At 33.8% G+C, this 16,408-nt stretch overlaps 1 long non-coding RNA gene across 1 annotated transcript in view; it reads right to left on the bottom strand.

The window, feature by feature from the left end:
* The window catches only part of LOC140443088 (uncharacterized), a 48,338-nt gene that overhangs the window by 10,272 nt on the left and 21,658 nt on the right, over positions 1–16,408 (bottom strand). Inside the window, exons 3-4 of the long non-coding RNA XR_011951182.1 lie at positions 7,283–7,325; positions 5,541–5,680 (exon numbers count right to left, since the gene is read on the bottom strand). This is a non-coding gene — a long non-coding RNA (uncharacterized lncRNA). The remainder of the gene's footprint in view (positions 1–5,540; positions 5,681–7,282; positions 7,326–16,408) is intronic.

Raw genomic sequence — 16,408 nt, 5'->3', positions numbered from 1 at the left:
AACCCAAACGAAGCATCGGCATCGGAAAATTCAGAACTGCCGTACGTACCATTCAAATGCGTACGGAGAGAAATATAAATGTTTGGTTGCGTATCGACTAATATTCCGTTGATTTTACATGTAAATCTTCAGCTTGGGGTCGGCTTGCCGATACGGGTCTAATAAGAATTTACACGGTCGGATTCACATGAATACAATTTAGTCTGTATAATCTCACAGATATTTCTTTTATTTCACAGAAACAAATGACATCAACTTATTATCTGCGATAATTAATTATTGAAATACTGATTAAATTAACTATTAAACAAAATTTATATCTATAATTGATTTGAGTCGGCACTGCCGACCCTGACCGGCTGCCACTGCAATTTATTTAATACCCTAATGTCACGAGTAGATTGTAAGTAAATAAACAGTTTTATAAAAAAACGTTTGAGGGAAGTATGTTCAAAAGTAGACACAACGAGCTTCAGCTTATGTATTAGTCATGAGTGGGCATTTATAAAACATATTTGCATTTATATATTTTCTTAACGTAGGTACCTAAATAACTACTTCAATACATAATATATTGTTTTGTTTTATTTTAATCTGAAATTGATCCTATAAAATAAATCGACAAATATTTCTAATTTCCTATTTAAATGAAAATTATTCCAAAATAAGTAAGTAACTGCCAATGTAATTCGTCTAAATCATAACCAATAGGTAATTGCACACTCACACATCCAAAGCTTGCTAGTTAAATAAATTTGGGACAGGTTTTTCCTTCGCCTTATCAGAAAAACTAGTTTTAAGTTCCGACAAGTTTACAAGGTACAACTATTTGTGAATGTATTCTTTTTTAGCGGTGTGAGTCAAGCTGAAATATTACTTGATAAAACTGCAAACCAATAAAAGACAAACCTGCTTATCAGTAAAACTAGTTTTAAGTTTTTACATTTTTATTGGTAAATCAATACGTCTGGGTACAACTTGTCATACCACTAACGAATTGTGTTGAATGTATTCTTTTTTAGAGGCGTGTGAGTAAAGCTGAAATATTATTTGATAAAACGGCAAACCAATAAAAAACGAACGTGCCTTCAAGAGGTGTAACTTATTTATACTTAAAAAATTATCGATAATGATCAAAAAAAAATTTAATTATGTACTTAAGATTAAATTGTACAAAAGCTGTAGCTTTGAGGTTTTTCTTATGAAAATATATCGTCGGGTTACAAACAAAATATATGAATATTGATCTGAAGCTATTTTCTTGTGGCATGTTAAAGTAATTACTATTTAAATGGGAATAAGCCACAATTAACGGTTAAAATACGTTTATTGACGTTTCAATTTCCATTTCGGAAATCGTTCTCCAAATAAAAACATTGGTAAATTGATGTTTAAAGCCAATTTACTAATGTTTGTATTTTGAGAACGATTTCCGAAGTGAAATTGAAACGTCAATAAACGTATTTTAACCGTTAATTGTGGCTTATTCCCATTTAAATAGTCATGTAATTAAAATATATGAAGTAAAAATGTGTTCCTCTGAATCCTTTGGCTTGAAATATTTTATAATTATCTATCTCTATTTTCTTTTGAATCAAAAACAATTAGCTAGGTACCGGTTTTTATTTATTTCAAGTATATTTTACATGTTGGTATACCTATGAAGAATTTAATAAGGACTTTTCACCTTTTCCGTGAATGAGTTTTACCTACTCACAGTGCCGGATTAAGGGGGGGGGGGGCTATGGGACTATTAGCCCCCGGCGGTAAATTTTGAGAGGCGGTACGTCGTCGCTCCCATCACGTTTTAATCCTATATGGGGATAGTTCCAATTTATGGGGTTGATTTTCTGAAATAGCATGGTAATAAAACTTCGTCTCGTTACCGATAAGATACGTGCCAGTCGTGTTAGCGCAGTTTTCGAGACTAGTCTCAAATTTGACTTATTTATTAGTGAAATGTTCGTGACGTTTCTAAAAAATGAGCGGAAAGAAAGGAGGTGCATTTTGGAAACGACAAAAGTTAAAAAAACAACAAAAAATAAATACAGTATTAAAAAAAACCCAAAGATTCCGCTTTTTTACCAAATCCGGGCAAGATAGTATACCAACGAGCACTTCTTTTCAAGACGATCCAATTGCAACAGTTTCAGATGTTTTAGAAGGTAGGTTTATTTGACTGTTTTAGTTACTTTTTTCATAAAATAAAATTTGCAGCAGGATTCACAGCAAATTCTGATACTTCAAATACATCCTGAAAAGAGTTCTCCTGAACGTCAAATTCTAGTCGAAAGTGGTGTTAATCGAGTTGATTTACAAGATCCAAAATTCTGGCCAAGAAATTGTGTAGATGAAGATATGATGATGTAGAATGAAAGAATTCAAAACATAGGATCTTTAGACTTTAAATCTTCAAAAAGAAAAATAGGAACACAACAGGTACTGCACTAAATCACTATTCTATAAAGTTTTAAAGAATGGTGAAAAAATTCGGCGTAACTGGTTAGTTTATTCCAAAAGCACAGGCTCTTTATTCTGCTTATATTGTCGACTCTTTTCAAGCGAAAATTGCACTTTTTCATAGTCCCCAATAGGGGACTACCTTTGATCGATTGTCGAATATGATCGATCGTCTTTTAAAAGAACATATTGGAAATATGCTTCAAAAGGCTGTGGTTCAGTATCTTATTTATCAAGAACGATTTATTTTGAATTTTTGCAAGTGCAAGTATTATTCAATCAGTGTTGACTCTATGCCTGATATAACACATACAGATCAACTGACATTTATTATTAGGTATTGCTCGGACACCGAGCACCGAGGACACATGTCGAGAGATTTATACAGTTTTTAGGCAACACTGGCCGAAGATATGGAAGCCAGCATTGTAAAAATTTTGTCCAACCTGAATATAAATATCGATGAATGCAGGAGGCAATCATATGATAATGCGAATAACATTTCTGGCGTTTATAGTCTCCCAAGCCCGAATAAAATCTAGGAATAGTTTGGCAAAATACGTACCATGTGCAGCCCATTCCCTAAATTTGATTGTTGAACATGCAGTTGAAGAAATTTATGTTTTTTTCTCAGCTTCAACTTACAGATGGAAACGACAAACTGATTTATTGAAAAATTGTGGCCATACAACATTTGTTCCAAAAAGAGTTAATGTGACTCGATGGTCAGGACGATTTGATGCAGTAAAAGCTCTTAATTTATGCTATCAAGATATATTAAAGTAAGCACTTTCAGAGTTATCCTCTAACGATGACGAGAAGATGCCAGTTCGCTGCTAAGCAAACAATTTACAAGAAAAGATGGCTACGTTAGAATTTGATATTTATGTTGCCTTTTGGTTCGAAGTACTGGAAAGAACTGACCTAGCGAGTAAATCTTTACAAGGCGCAAACATGGACTTACATACATGTTCGTCTTTGTATAGCTCATTATAACATTTTTCCGAGTCTCTTCGTGATAAATGTAATTTATTTGAACAAAAACGGCAGCTCTTATCACAATAAACAGAATACAGCAAAGAAATTAGAAGTCGCAAAAGAAAATTACAGTTTGACGAAGCAGATACAGAAGAGATCATTACACCGCAAAATAAGGTTAGAATTCAAGTGCTCTATAAAACAATTGATTATTTGGCAAATAATCTGAAATCTAGAGGAAAAGCTTATGAAGATCTTTCCATCACTTTCTCATTTTTATTTTCTCTACCTCTTTCAGAGGATAACGTGATTTCAGACAAAGCGTCGGTATTAGTGAATATTTATTCGAATGACTTGGATACATCTCTAGCAAGTGAGTGTATTCAATTAAAACATTTAATATAGTCACTACTAGGCCAAGTTGAGTATAAAAATCTAACAATTCACAGTGCTACTTTTGTGATGGAGCTTTTGCATAAAAATAATATAATTGCAACCTTCCCAAACGTAGAAGTAACGCTTAGAATCTTCTTATCGTTTATGGTTACTAACGCAACTGGTGAAAGATCATTTTCCACTTTAAAACGAGTCAAAAATTATTTGAGAAATACGATGACGGAAGAAACATTAAGTTCGTTCGCTGTATTAAATATTAATAATGAGCTTACAAAATTTGATTTTAATAAATTCATTGACCTGTTTGCAAGTAGGAAGTCCAGGAAAATTTGTTTGTAAATAATTATGTTAATTTACTTTATAAGTTGTGGGTTTGTGTCTTTGTGGCTTTTTTGTATATTTGTAATAAATTACCTAATAATATTAAAATAGTTTTAATGAATTGTTAACCTAAGACGCATCTATACCTACTGGAGAGTGGCGGTATAGTATGACTTAGCTCCCGGCGGTCCATGAACTAAATCCGGCACTGCCTACTCCTCTCTCAGTAGGTTTTAATTTTAATCGAATACTCCTCTTTTCTTTCTTTTGACCATTTGCTAACGGGGCCAGGAGCTTGAATAGTGAGAGTGATAAGCTTTTAGTAGATTTCACTATATCTAAGTATGAGATCTTGGTGATTTTTCTGGTCGACGGGTGAAGTCCCCACTTGTTGCAAATGAACAAAAATTGGACAACTGTATCTTGTTCTATTATCTGTCTTTCTAGCTCTAGCAATTTTTATCTTAGATATGCTAACCATACATTTTTATTTTTTTGGCGAAATTAAATTTTCTGGCGGTTATATTAAATTGGTGCAGAATACGTTGTAAATCATCTTCACTTTGGGAGAGTAGTATTGCGTCGTCTGCATAGCAGAATATTGTAAGTTGTTTTTATCCCATTTGATCCTTTTTCGTTCTTACTTTTTGTATTATTTCATACATGATCAGGTTAAACAATAGAGGACTCATTAGACAATAGAAACAAATATTAGGAAATTATCTAGCAGCTCTGGTAATATCCTCAATATCACCAGATATGATATAATGTGATATCTACAATTCTTCGTTATCCTGGCTTTGTGTGCCATTGAAACATATGTCCTCACGAAACTTCATGAGAAGCTGCAAGACTAAATTGCTGGGAGAAGAAAATTCTCCGGGGAATTTATAATGCTATGTGTGAGGGGATAATTGTCGAAAAAGTACTAACTACAAAGTCAACTAGCTATCGACAGACAAGCTTTATGGTAAGGAGACAGTTGTAAACGGATGTGTATATCAACAAACAGCAGAATGGGTGGGGCTATATGGTAGAACGAGAAATATATGGATATATGATATACAAAATGATTTTCGGAAGCTAAGTGTAAGCACATGATGTTTCTGGGCCAAATACCGAGACAATTGCAAGTGTTGTTCAAGGGTCCGGGATCTTCAAGCAGGAGCCCAGAATCTTTAAGTGCCGTAGTGTCATGTGATAATGTTAATGACTATATGACTAATTGACAGGTTCCATTAAAAAATGGTTCTACATAATGGTAATTAAGATCACTTTAAATTTGGCTTATCTTGGTATTTGAAGATGTAGGCAAGTAGGCATATTTTCGTGTATATGATTTTTAAAATATAGTATTTCTGATAAAATAATTTTAAAACCTTTACCTTTGTATTTATAATTGTCATTCTTTCTTCTTCAAAATAACTTGATATTATACTAGAATGACATCCTAATCCTATCTTAGCTGTTCCATGTATCATATTTTCCCCATTTTATATGTTGGAGCGCGTATTTCATCAGAGGTCTGCAAAAAGTTTATGGTTATTATAAAAGCTGTAGTCATGATTGACAAACAATAAAGAATTTATGAAAAAGATTATATTGCAATTAAGATAAAAAAATATTCCCTGCCGGTCTGAAAGTGTAAGTCTAAGCCCTCTAGTACTCCCCTACACGGTGCGTCAACATTGGACAGAATATAACACAATGCATGCCAAGGGGATACATGGTACAGGGAGAAAAGTGTTGCCTGAGTGATACCTCAGAGAGCTGATGAACCTGACAGCGTTTTGTTCCAACTCGCGGAATTAAATTGGATACAAGAAAAAAAGAGAGAGGTCTCACAAATAAATGACTTGAGTCTACAAATAAATATATAAAGGGAGCAAGCATAGAGGCGATCGAATAAATATCTTCCAAAAAACAAAGAAAATATTGATTGTAATAACTAAAGATATATGAGAAATTAAATATGGAAACCTGTGGTTCCCCTCTTTCTAAACAGGATTACTATTGCAACGATGATTCATGAAAAGCTGAAAACTAACCGAGGAGCCGATATCGAAGGATCAAAAGGCGATGTTGTTAATAACGCTTGGGCGGTTATCCTTGTAGTAACTTTTCTGACACCTCTTGCTGAAAACTCTTCAAGCTAAAAAGTTTCCTCTAACTTATGTAAAGGTTGGGTTTGGTAAACTAAATTATTACACAACACTCCACTATAGAATAGTACTAAGGTTCGAAAATCTGACAGGCAGATCACATGGAAGATGCCTTCTTAACCTTCGCTGAACGGGTTCGTCTCATTAGGGGGTTGAACCAGTGCGTTGGGTGATTTTCTATGCATGCATTTGTCGTACTTCTGGGAGAAGTAGGATATTTCTTCTGTGAAAGATTTAATTTTAAGATTACGAGAAATAACACTGTTAATTAGGTACCATGGAGCATTTACAATAATCCTAAGTACTTTAAACTGGAATCTTTGTAGGATTTCGATAGTTGAGTAGGATGCTGTCCCTCATAATTAAATTCAGTAGCTCCACATCCGTCTTTTGTAAATTAACAATTTGTTGGTGATATTAATTGTGATTTACGACCTAATATCCAGTACTAAGTATTTGCTAAGTTTTAAGCCCAGTTGCTTTCTCTTAGCAAATATATATTTTCTCAATCGTCGGTCCAGATGGATTTCCTTTTGCAAGAACTGATCGTTTAATGTCACAATTCGACAGGCACCTCTTCGTAGAGTGTAGTTGACATGGATAGATTCAATTTCATTTACTTTAATTCGTCAAGAGGAAATAACATCCAAGTGAGTCTGTAAGACTATGAGTCTGCAAGAGCTTTCTGTCCTCGCTTAGCTAGCCTTAGGACACCTGCGTTATTCTTTGACAAATCTGCGTTTCAGTCAAACTCCTCAAATCGAATCAGGCTGGAGATAAGTTGACGCACATAAACGCTAGCCGGGTATCCGAACGAAAAGACTTATAGCAACCACAAAATAGACGAACGGTACAACGCAACGAAAGCACGTGTTTCATTTTACCAAGTAAGTAAAGAAACGATGCAAGTCTATGATTAGTATGATAGGAAACAAAGTAGGTGAAAACCGATTAGTTTTACTTACCTGTCTTGGTAAATCTTCATAATTCAATATTTCATTCAAGTACCTAAAAAAAATTCAAAGTTATGATCCAATATTTGCAAGAAAATTAATACTTTGGTTAGCTGTTGCAGCGTCCTTCTTAGATTTTGAAGTCAAAGTATTAATTTTTTGAAGACCAAAAAATTTATTATAAATGATTTTTTTAATCATGTGCCCAAATTAAGCTACTATATTGAGCTATATTATTTTTGAGTAATCCATTTAAAAGTACTACCGAACAATCAAAAGGCACAAAGGATGACAATAAGAGATATTAAAAGTGTTGTTAGAGTAGGTTGAAAGATATCAGAAGCATTCTAAATTGAGATTAGAGTGAGACAGAGAAGAATGCCTTTTGTCGCACTTTTCAATCTTGCTCTGGATAAAACGAAGTTTAGGATAACCCAGGTGGCACATTCTTTAACAAATTAGTTCAATATTGACGTGACAACGTCTTAAATTAGGTTGTGGCTCGGAGTCATTCATGAAAAAGTGTAACGCCCGCTCACGTCTGTTACAGTGAGTCACCGAACGAGAGAGAGGCCCGCCGGACCGGCGAATGCCTTGCGTCTCTCTCCCACTCAAACATGATCGGTCCGCTGCGCGCGCAGCACTAGAGAATTAGGCGCGTTGAATCGGTGCGTGCTTCCGTGCTTGTGTCTCTGTCTTTCTCGAGCGTTCTTGGCGTTCAAGACACATTACAGCAGAAACACTTCCTTTCATTTCATATTTCTCCTATCATCGTCCTATCCTCAACAAAATCACTCAAATAGAAATTAGTTAAGTTTAAGTTTACATGTACAATGTTTTAGTAAACAAAATATATTTCTATAGTTAAAATTTGTGCAATTCTTATTTTCATTCAATTCCTTGTTCCTATTGTGCAATTTAATAATATTCATATCAATAAATATTCTACCGAGAAAAAGACGTTGTCACGTAAAATCTTCGCCCGTAAAACCGACTTTACAGGCAACCGATTTTTTTATTTATCTTGACGACATAGACGGTATGAGAAGGATATAACCGCATTGGAGGACTGCTGTACTGCCATTAAAAGATCTTGAGGAATATGAGCTAAAAATAAACATTGATAAATCCAAATACCTTGAAAAGTTCCATAATAGTAGAAAGGCACAGAAATGTCATTATGGATGGAACACTGCCCCAGTTTCAAATACCTGGGTAGCTAAATATGAAGTAAAAAAAGTACAGCATCAGTACTACCAAGTAATAGTAAGATCAGAGATATTGAATGGGGCAGAAACTTAAACTTACAAAGGGAGAATAAAAATCCCACGGGTAGGTGAAAGAAAAATGATTAATAAACATAATATTAAGGAAGCTGTGAATCAGAAGAAGGCGAAGTGTAGCTTAAGATAGATCTGGTCGGAGGCAGATAGTTGACCAGGCCTGGGCTCACTATTCGCTGTAACGCCATGAAGTAATAGTACTACTTCGAAATAGTACTACCTCAAACTCAGTAGCCCTTTAAAGAATCGTTCAAAAACAACATGGTCCAATTTCGAGTAGGCTCTATTAATATCAAAAATGATTATCTCTTTCCCAACTATAGATTAAACATTCAAAGTCAAATATCGGTGTTTGGTCAAAGACCATAAATATGCTAATCAGCCTGAGCATTCTCATCGCTTATTAATTTTAAGGAATTGCTGTAATATGATACATGTTAAATGTCTTCTTTCCTCCTTTCAATCATCGGTTGAATTTTGCAATTTGAAAAACGAAAATTATTATCAAAGTAAGTCTATGTTGTTTGTAAGTCATGAAAATCATATCCTGGTTTGCACAATTATGTCAGACGGGAAAAAAATGTGCATGTACTAATAAAACACATCAAGTCTCTATAAAATATGCATATTATAGAAATTCTATTTAAAATCGTTGATTTCTCCACTCGAATTAATATAAAATAAAATAATAAATTATTGGTTTTGTCAATCAATACCATCCTCCAGTGTTGCCACGTCTTATTTTGTGTTGGTTCTCGCGAAATACTCGAACAGAAAAGTTATTGTGTTGTTTGTGTAGTTTCTCGTATTTTATGATTAGTTCTTTATCATATGTTACATATTAAATAGCCATATAACAAAAATATGTATCAGGATTCGTAAACATCATGATATTTGTTATAATTATCAAACCTATGATATATTTATAATTTCATCTTTTAAAATAATTCAAATAATAACTATTTTTAAATTTTGGATAGAAATATGATGGACTTATTGCTGTCACAAGTCACTAAATAATGAAAGATTTGTTGCTTCGGATTTTTTGAGGGTACAGGTGTTTGTATTTACGGAAAATCACATCAAGGCCGGTGAGAGTGTCAAACTTTCATCTTGAATTATGAAAATATAGCAGAAACCAGTAGGAAAATCTTCAAAAAGTTGATATGCTCTACCAATCGTCTGGTCGGGATCTGTACAAAAGGTTATGGTCAGTTGAACCTTGAATTTTTTTAGACATATCTTCGGAAGATTGTTTTAAATAAAACTGTAGTGCTGAAAGTGCTCTAAGTTGTAGAAAATTCAGGAAATTTCAAAATAGAAAAAAAATCAACGTTCCAGACAATCGTTTTAAAATTTTTCTTGACTTTTCTACAAATTCTAATTATAAGCAACCTTCTAGAGATATTTCTGCAAGAATCTAAAATCCCACTCGCGGCAACCAACCCTAAACAGATCTGACTACGCTAAAAAAAAAAAAATGAAGTTAATTGTTGACTGCATTAAAAAGACCAATAACGACACCCTTTCTACAAAAGGCATTCAATCTGGATACGTACACTTGATGTGACAGAAAGAATATACATTGCACATATCTGCATATGCACATTCTCGGACGTAAAATTCTTAGAAGCACAAGAACATGAAAAAGTTTGGTAAGAACAAGTTATGGAGAATCCATATATCCGTGTCGGACTAATACTGTGGCTCTGAGCTCTTCAGTACACCATACAGACAGATTGGGAGGGCGTTGTCATCTCTAACACTAAGCATCCCAATAGCTAAGCTTCTTTTTATTCCCGGTTCCATTCCAAGTTTGGTTCCTTTCAAAGGTTGGCGAGCCAAATGGCCATTGAAGCTTTGGTGCTGCACGAAAGATTTCTGTGGATGAGAGGTCAAATATTCTCTAGATTTAACGGATTTAATAAACTACAAATATTAAGAAACGTCTTTAGATTGTTGCGGGGTGCAAAATATTTTTATTCTGAGTAAGATGACAACTTTTCTGGCTAAAAAACTGGAGAGAAGGGTATATCAGTCATTCTGTGAATGCTTTTATGATTAAGATTCCGAGAGCTGAGATGAGAACCGATTCAGCTATACGTTTAAATGAAAGAAAATATGAGTAAAGAATAAGAGATGAAACAATACCAATGGAAATATTGACAGCATAGTCTGTATAGAATTTGAAGATTTTTAATCTGTTTTTAAGTGATTTCCATTTGAAAGATGACAATTAAAAAATTGTAATTTGATTTAAATTCTGAAACATTAATAAAGATCAATGCACACTTCGCTAAAAATCAAAGCAATTTGATTTTTGAGAGTTTCACATATTTTTTTAAAGAGTGAAAAAGAAAGAAAGAGAGAGAGAGAGAAAGAGAGAAAGAGGGAGAGAGAGAGAGGGGGAGAGAGAGAGAGAACAAACTTCTTATAGCGACTTTTATAGCAGAGTATTTCTACAGTAATTTTATAAATTATTTTATTTCTTTTTTTTGTATATATCATAGTTTTAATATTCCAAGTTTGGTTCCTTTCAAAGGTTGGCGAGCCAAATGGCCATTGAAGCTTTGGTGCTGCACGAAAGATTTCTGTGGATGAGAGGTCAAATATTCTCTAGATTTAACGGATTTAATAAACTACAAATATTAAGAAACGTCTTTAGATTGTTGCGGGGTGCAAAATATTTTTATTCTGAGTAAGATGACAACTTTTCTGGCTAAAAAACTGGAGAGAAGGGTATATCAGTCATTCTGTGAATGCTTTTATGATTAAGATTCCGAGAGCTGAGATGAGAACCGATTCAGCTATACGTTTAAATGAAAGAAAATATGAGTAAAGAATAAGAGATGAAACAATACCAATGGAAATATTGACAGCATAGTCTGTATAGAATTTGAAGATTTTTAATCTGTTTTTAAGTGATTTCCATTTGAAAGATGACAATTAAAAAATTGTAATTTGATTTAAATTCTGAAACATTAATAAAGATCAATGCACACTTCGCTAAAAATCAAAGCAATTTGATTTTTGAGAGTTTCACATATTTTTTTAAAGAGTGAAAAAGAAAGAAAGAGAGAGAGAGAGAAAGAGAGAAAGAGGGGGAGAGAGAGAGGGGGAGAGAGAGAGAGAGAGAGAGAACAAACTTCTTATAGCGACTTTATAGCAGAGTATTTCTACAGTAATTTTATAAATTATTTTATTTCTTTTTTTGTATATATCATAGTTTTAATATTCCAAGTTTGGTTCCTTTCAAAGGTTGGCGAGCCAAATGGCCATTGAAGCTTTGGTGCTGCACGAAAGATTTCTGTGGATGAGAGGTCAAATATTCTCTAGATTTAACGGATTTAATAAACTACAAATATTAAGAAACGTCTTTAGATTGTTGCGGGGTGCAAAATATTTTTATTCTGAGTAAGATGACAACTTTTCTGGCTAAAAAACTGGAAAGAAGGGTATATCAGTCATTCTGTGAATGCTTTTATGATTAAGATTCCGAGAGCTGAGATGAGAACCGATTCAGCTATACGTTTAAATGAAAGAAAATATGAGTAAAGAATAAGAGATGAAACAATACCAATGGAAATATTGACAGCATAGTCTGTATAGAATTTGAAGATTTTAATCTGTTTTTAATTGATTTCCATTTGGAAGATGACAATTAAAAAATTGTAATTTGATTTAAATTCTGAAACATTGACAAGATCAATGCACACTTCGCTAAAAATCAAAGCAATTTGATTTTGAGAATTTCACATATTTCGCAAGAGTGAAAGAGAAAGAACGAGAGAGAGAAAGAGAGAGATAGATAGAGAGAGAGAACAAATTTCTTATAGCGACTTTTATAGCAGAGTATTTCTACAATAATTTTATAAACTATTTTATTTCCTTTTTTTGGTATATATCATAGTTTTAATATCCATAACGTTTGTAATATCACGACATATAACTTGATGTGGTATATCAGCGAACCCTGCTAACAAATTGTTTGTTTTATAAACTAACAATTAAAAAGTAGCTTATACATTATCACTAAATAAGTAACGGACGGATAAAATGATTGTAAATATACTAACCTGTATACCATCTGCAGAACAAACCTGTAAATGCCACTTTAATGATATTTTATGATGTAAGTGACAGTAGACACTTATTGAGGGATATATATCTATACAATTTTCTATGTTTTAAAGAAACTCAGTTCAAATAACTTACAAAGTGCAGTTGGAAACAAAACGTCAAAGTGAATCTTTTAATCTAAGATTTACTTCGTATGGTCGATATTTCTCGACTTACTAAGGTAGACAATTACAAAAATTTAGAAGAACACTCGGAAAAAATAAAATAAATGTTATATAGCCATTTATGTTATGTGAACCAAACCAAATTGGTTTCAAAGACATAATGTCTTTTGAAATGTGGATTTATTGTAGAAGTCTGCGTAGGACACTGCACAAACGAATTAATATTAGCAGATACAAGGATTAGCGCTGGTAAACTAGCTCAAGACAAGAGCTAAACTAAGTATGAAGAGATCGAGGATTACACCCTGGGATCATGGGACATATGAAAATATGTGCATATATCTAGCAAGAAAATAAAACAAACGAGGAGCTAATATTCTCATATTCTATAAGGGTCAACATTGCTCAAGAATGTATCTTTGATAATGTCAAAAAATACAAAGGTAAACTCTACAAAACGATAATGCGTCCAGTCCTAACATATGGTTCAGAGACCTGGACTCTAACAAAAAGTAATGAAAACATATTGGAGGCGAATGTATGGAGTGGTGAATGTGAAAAAGACGATAGGTACAACTTTAAAGTTTATAAAATATACAAGGAACCAGATATTATAAAATACATTAAGATAGGACATCTGAGGTCGGTAGGGCACGTAATGCGGATGGATCAATCCATCTAGGATAATCCATCTAGAAAAACGCTCCTTAATAAACCTACTAGTCAGAAGAGAAGAGAAAGGCCCAGAACAAGGTTCCTGAGCAGGTGAAAGGGCCAGAATTCATAGTCGTAAGGGGCGGAATATTGGAGAACGAGAAGTGAGTGAGATAAGGCTGGTGGCCGAGAGATTAGTTTCAATTGGCCAGTGTCAGGAAGAGTGGGAGGCAACACGTGATATGGCTGAGTGGGCGAAGTTACTAATCCCGAACCTTCAAAGCTGGGGGGACTGTGGACATAGGCAGCTGGATTATTATTTAATGCAAATGCTCTTAGGCCATGGCTGCTTCCGAAGGTACCATTTCAGGTTTAGGAGGTCACAGTCCAATTAGTGCCTTTACTGTAGTCTTTCGGATATTGTGACCCACACAATGTTATATGTGAAAGTTGGGTGGATGAAAGAGAGAAGTTTGAAAGATATTGTAAGTGCAGAATGCTTGATTCCGCGAGAGAAATTATGGACAAAATGATGAGGAAGTGCTGGTGTACACATATCCACAAATTTATCAGGGAGCTGCTCTCTTCAAAAGTGAGAGGAAAAATGGGAATTGGGTGACATTCAGAGCAGGACATTAGGAGAGATGTTTTGCCTTAACCAGCCCTTCCATCCTGATTTTTGGAGTGACAGAGGAGAGGTTTTTAGTTAGACGCAGACCGTCTCGGAGTAGTGACGGGAGGAAGTGTCAAAGATCTAACTCCCTCGGAACTCTCGTCCTGGCACAACTTCATTAGGATATTAGGAACCCAACACTACCTGGGTGAGGTACCTTGATAACACCGATGTAAATATAGAAAATATGGGAATACGTGCTTGGCGGAGGAAGGCTATAGATGGGGAGGACTGTAGAGAAATTCTTGAGGAGGCTAGGACCCATGCAGGGTTGTAAAGCCCGAATGATGATGAAGACTGCTCAATGACTGTGGTTTGTCTAATGGATGGATCAGGAACAGACTGTGAATATGATATTCATTGATCAACCTCGAGAACGGAGACTACAAAGACGGGCTCAGTTAAGACACTTCAAAAGTTGAGGATGATTGCGCTTACTTTTAGCTTAATATCAAACGGTACCAAGCAAGGTTTATAGGCATTAAGGTTTTATATTGAAATAGATACTCGAGAAAAAAATAAATCGAGAATATCATAAAAGGTTAAAGCAATTAAATTTGGTATAGATGATAGGAATGCCATCAAAACATGATATTTAATACCACTACTTAGAGTCGAAGTGAAAACAAATAATCTACGTGATAATTATTAACAAATAATTACAAAATCTTATTGTACGGGTAGTTTCTCTTCACTTCGAGTCTCACACAGCCCTATATACAATATTATAGGAGACGAAAAAATGGAGACAGAACAAATTTAAAGAACACTAACAGAAAAAAGAATTAGAAATGTATTAATGATGAAAATAAATGAATTATTTTTATTATTCTAATTCTACATTATTAGTCATTTTGTCGGTTTCTTTAAAATGTTGAAAATTGTAAACCAAAAGTACTACTAAAATTAATTTCATAAAGGAGTGTTCCAATATTAGGTGATTATAAAACAAAACATACTATCAAAAGCTATTAAAAACTTCTTTAATGCTGCATAAAATTACTTAGAAATAACTGTTACTCCACTGTGATACTTTATTTACTAGAAAAATGTATTACCAAGACTTGAATGTATATTTTAAAGCAAAATTAACTGAATAAAGAAGAATACCTGATGTATATCGGGTGTGCCAAAAGAAGAGGGACGATCCGATCTAAATTTCGCGAAATATAGATCGGATCTAAAAATTGAATCAAAAACGACCTCCACCTCACCTCCTGAGGTTAGAGCTGGGGGTAACTTTAAATTTTAAATAGGCACCCTCATCGTTTATTGCAGATTTGGATTCCCCATAAATATAAATAAGTAACTATCATTCGGAACATCTTTCGAATTGTTGATAGATGGTAATATAATAGAAAAAAAAACTATTTCTCCTAATACTATAGGAAAATTATGGAAATGGTCTAATATACAGAGAAATATACTACTAAATAAAAAACAAAAGAACACGGGTTTAATATTTTTCAAAAAACTATCGAATGACGAAATTTTAAACTTAATAAGAAAATTAGCTGGAACTGGAAAATAATTTAAGATATTAAGGATAGATTAAAACGATGGCAAAAGTATATCTGAGAAATTTTCACAGACAAAATACAAGGATTAATACTAAGGCACTGTAATGATCCAAACATAATAAAAAAAGAAGTATTGCGAAATTTTAAACTGGCAAAAAAACAGCAAGATAACTGGGATAAGTTTGAACTAGGGACTTACAGAACAATACTGAAAAAAGACTGTGTAGATCGAGTCATGAATGTCGAGATGTTGAAAGGAAGTTTTGACCACCATTAAGATCAGAAAGAAGAAATCGACGAATGAAACATATTTCTTGGTTGAAAAACTTGGGAGCATGGTTTGGATGAAATTCCGTTGACTTGTTCAGGGCGGCATATAAAGAAGGAAATACAAAAAGTCATAGGGTTACCTAGCAGGAAGCACAAACAATGAGAAATTAACAGAACTTAAATCGCAAGCGAGTGCCTAGAAACTCATCCATTCTATAGAAGCCCTAGTCAAAAATAGCCTAAGAAAAACACTTCGACCATTCTTGCATAGTCTATAACATTATCTGTCATTATTGTATGGAAAATTTAGAATACATTCCATATATGAAGCATGCGAGAGATGTACTGTTTAGTCTACAGGTATTATTCCAAAGATGTAGATATATGACTTGAGATATCTACACGTATTTTGTGGACTACCAAAAAGCATTTGACACAGTTCACTACCGAAAAATAATGGATGTTCTAACAAAAGCCCAAATAGATGATAAAGA

Source organism: Diabrotica undecimpunctata, chromosome 6 (assembly GCF_040954645.1).
Source record: "Diabrotica undecimpunctata isolate CICGRU chromosome 6, icDiaUnde3, whole genome shotgun sequence".
NCBI classification, from domain to species: domain Eukaryota; kingdom Metazoa; phylum Arthropoda; class Insecta; order Coleoptera; family Chrysomelidae; genus Diabrotica; species Diabrotica undecimpunctata.
This window is presented reverse-complemented; position numbering and strand designations above follow the sequence as displayed.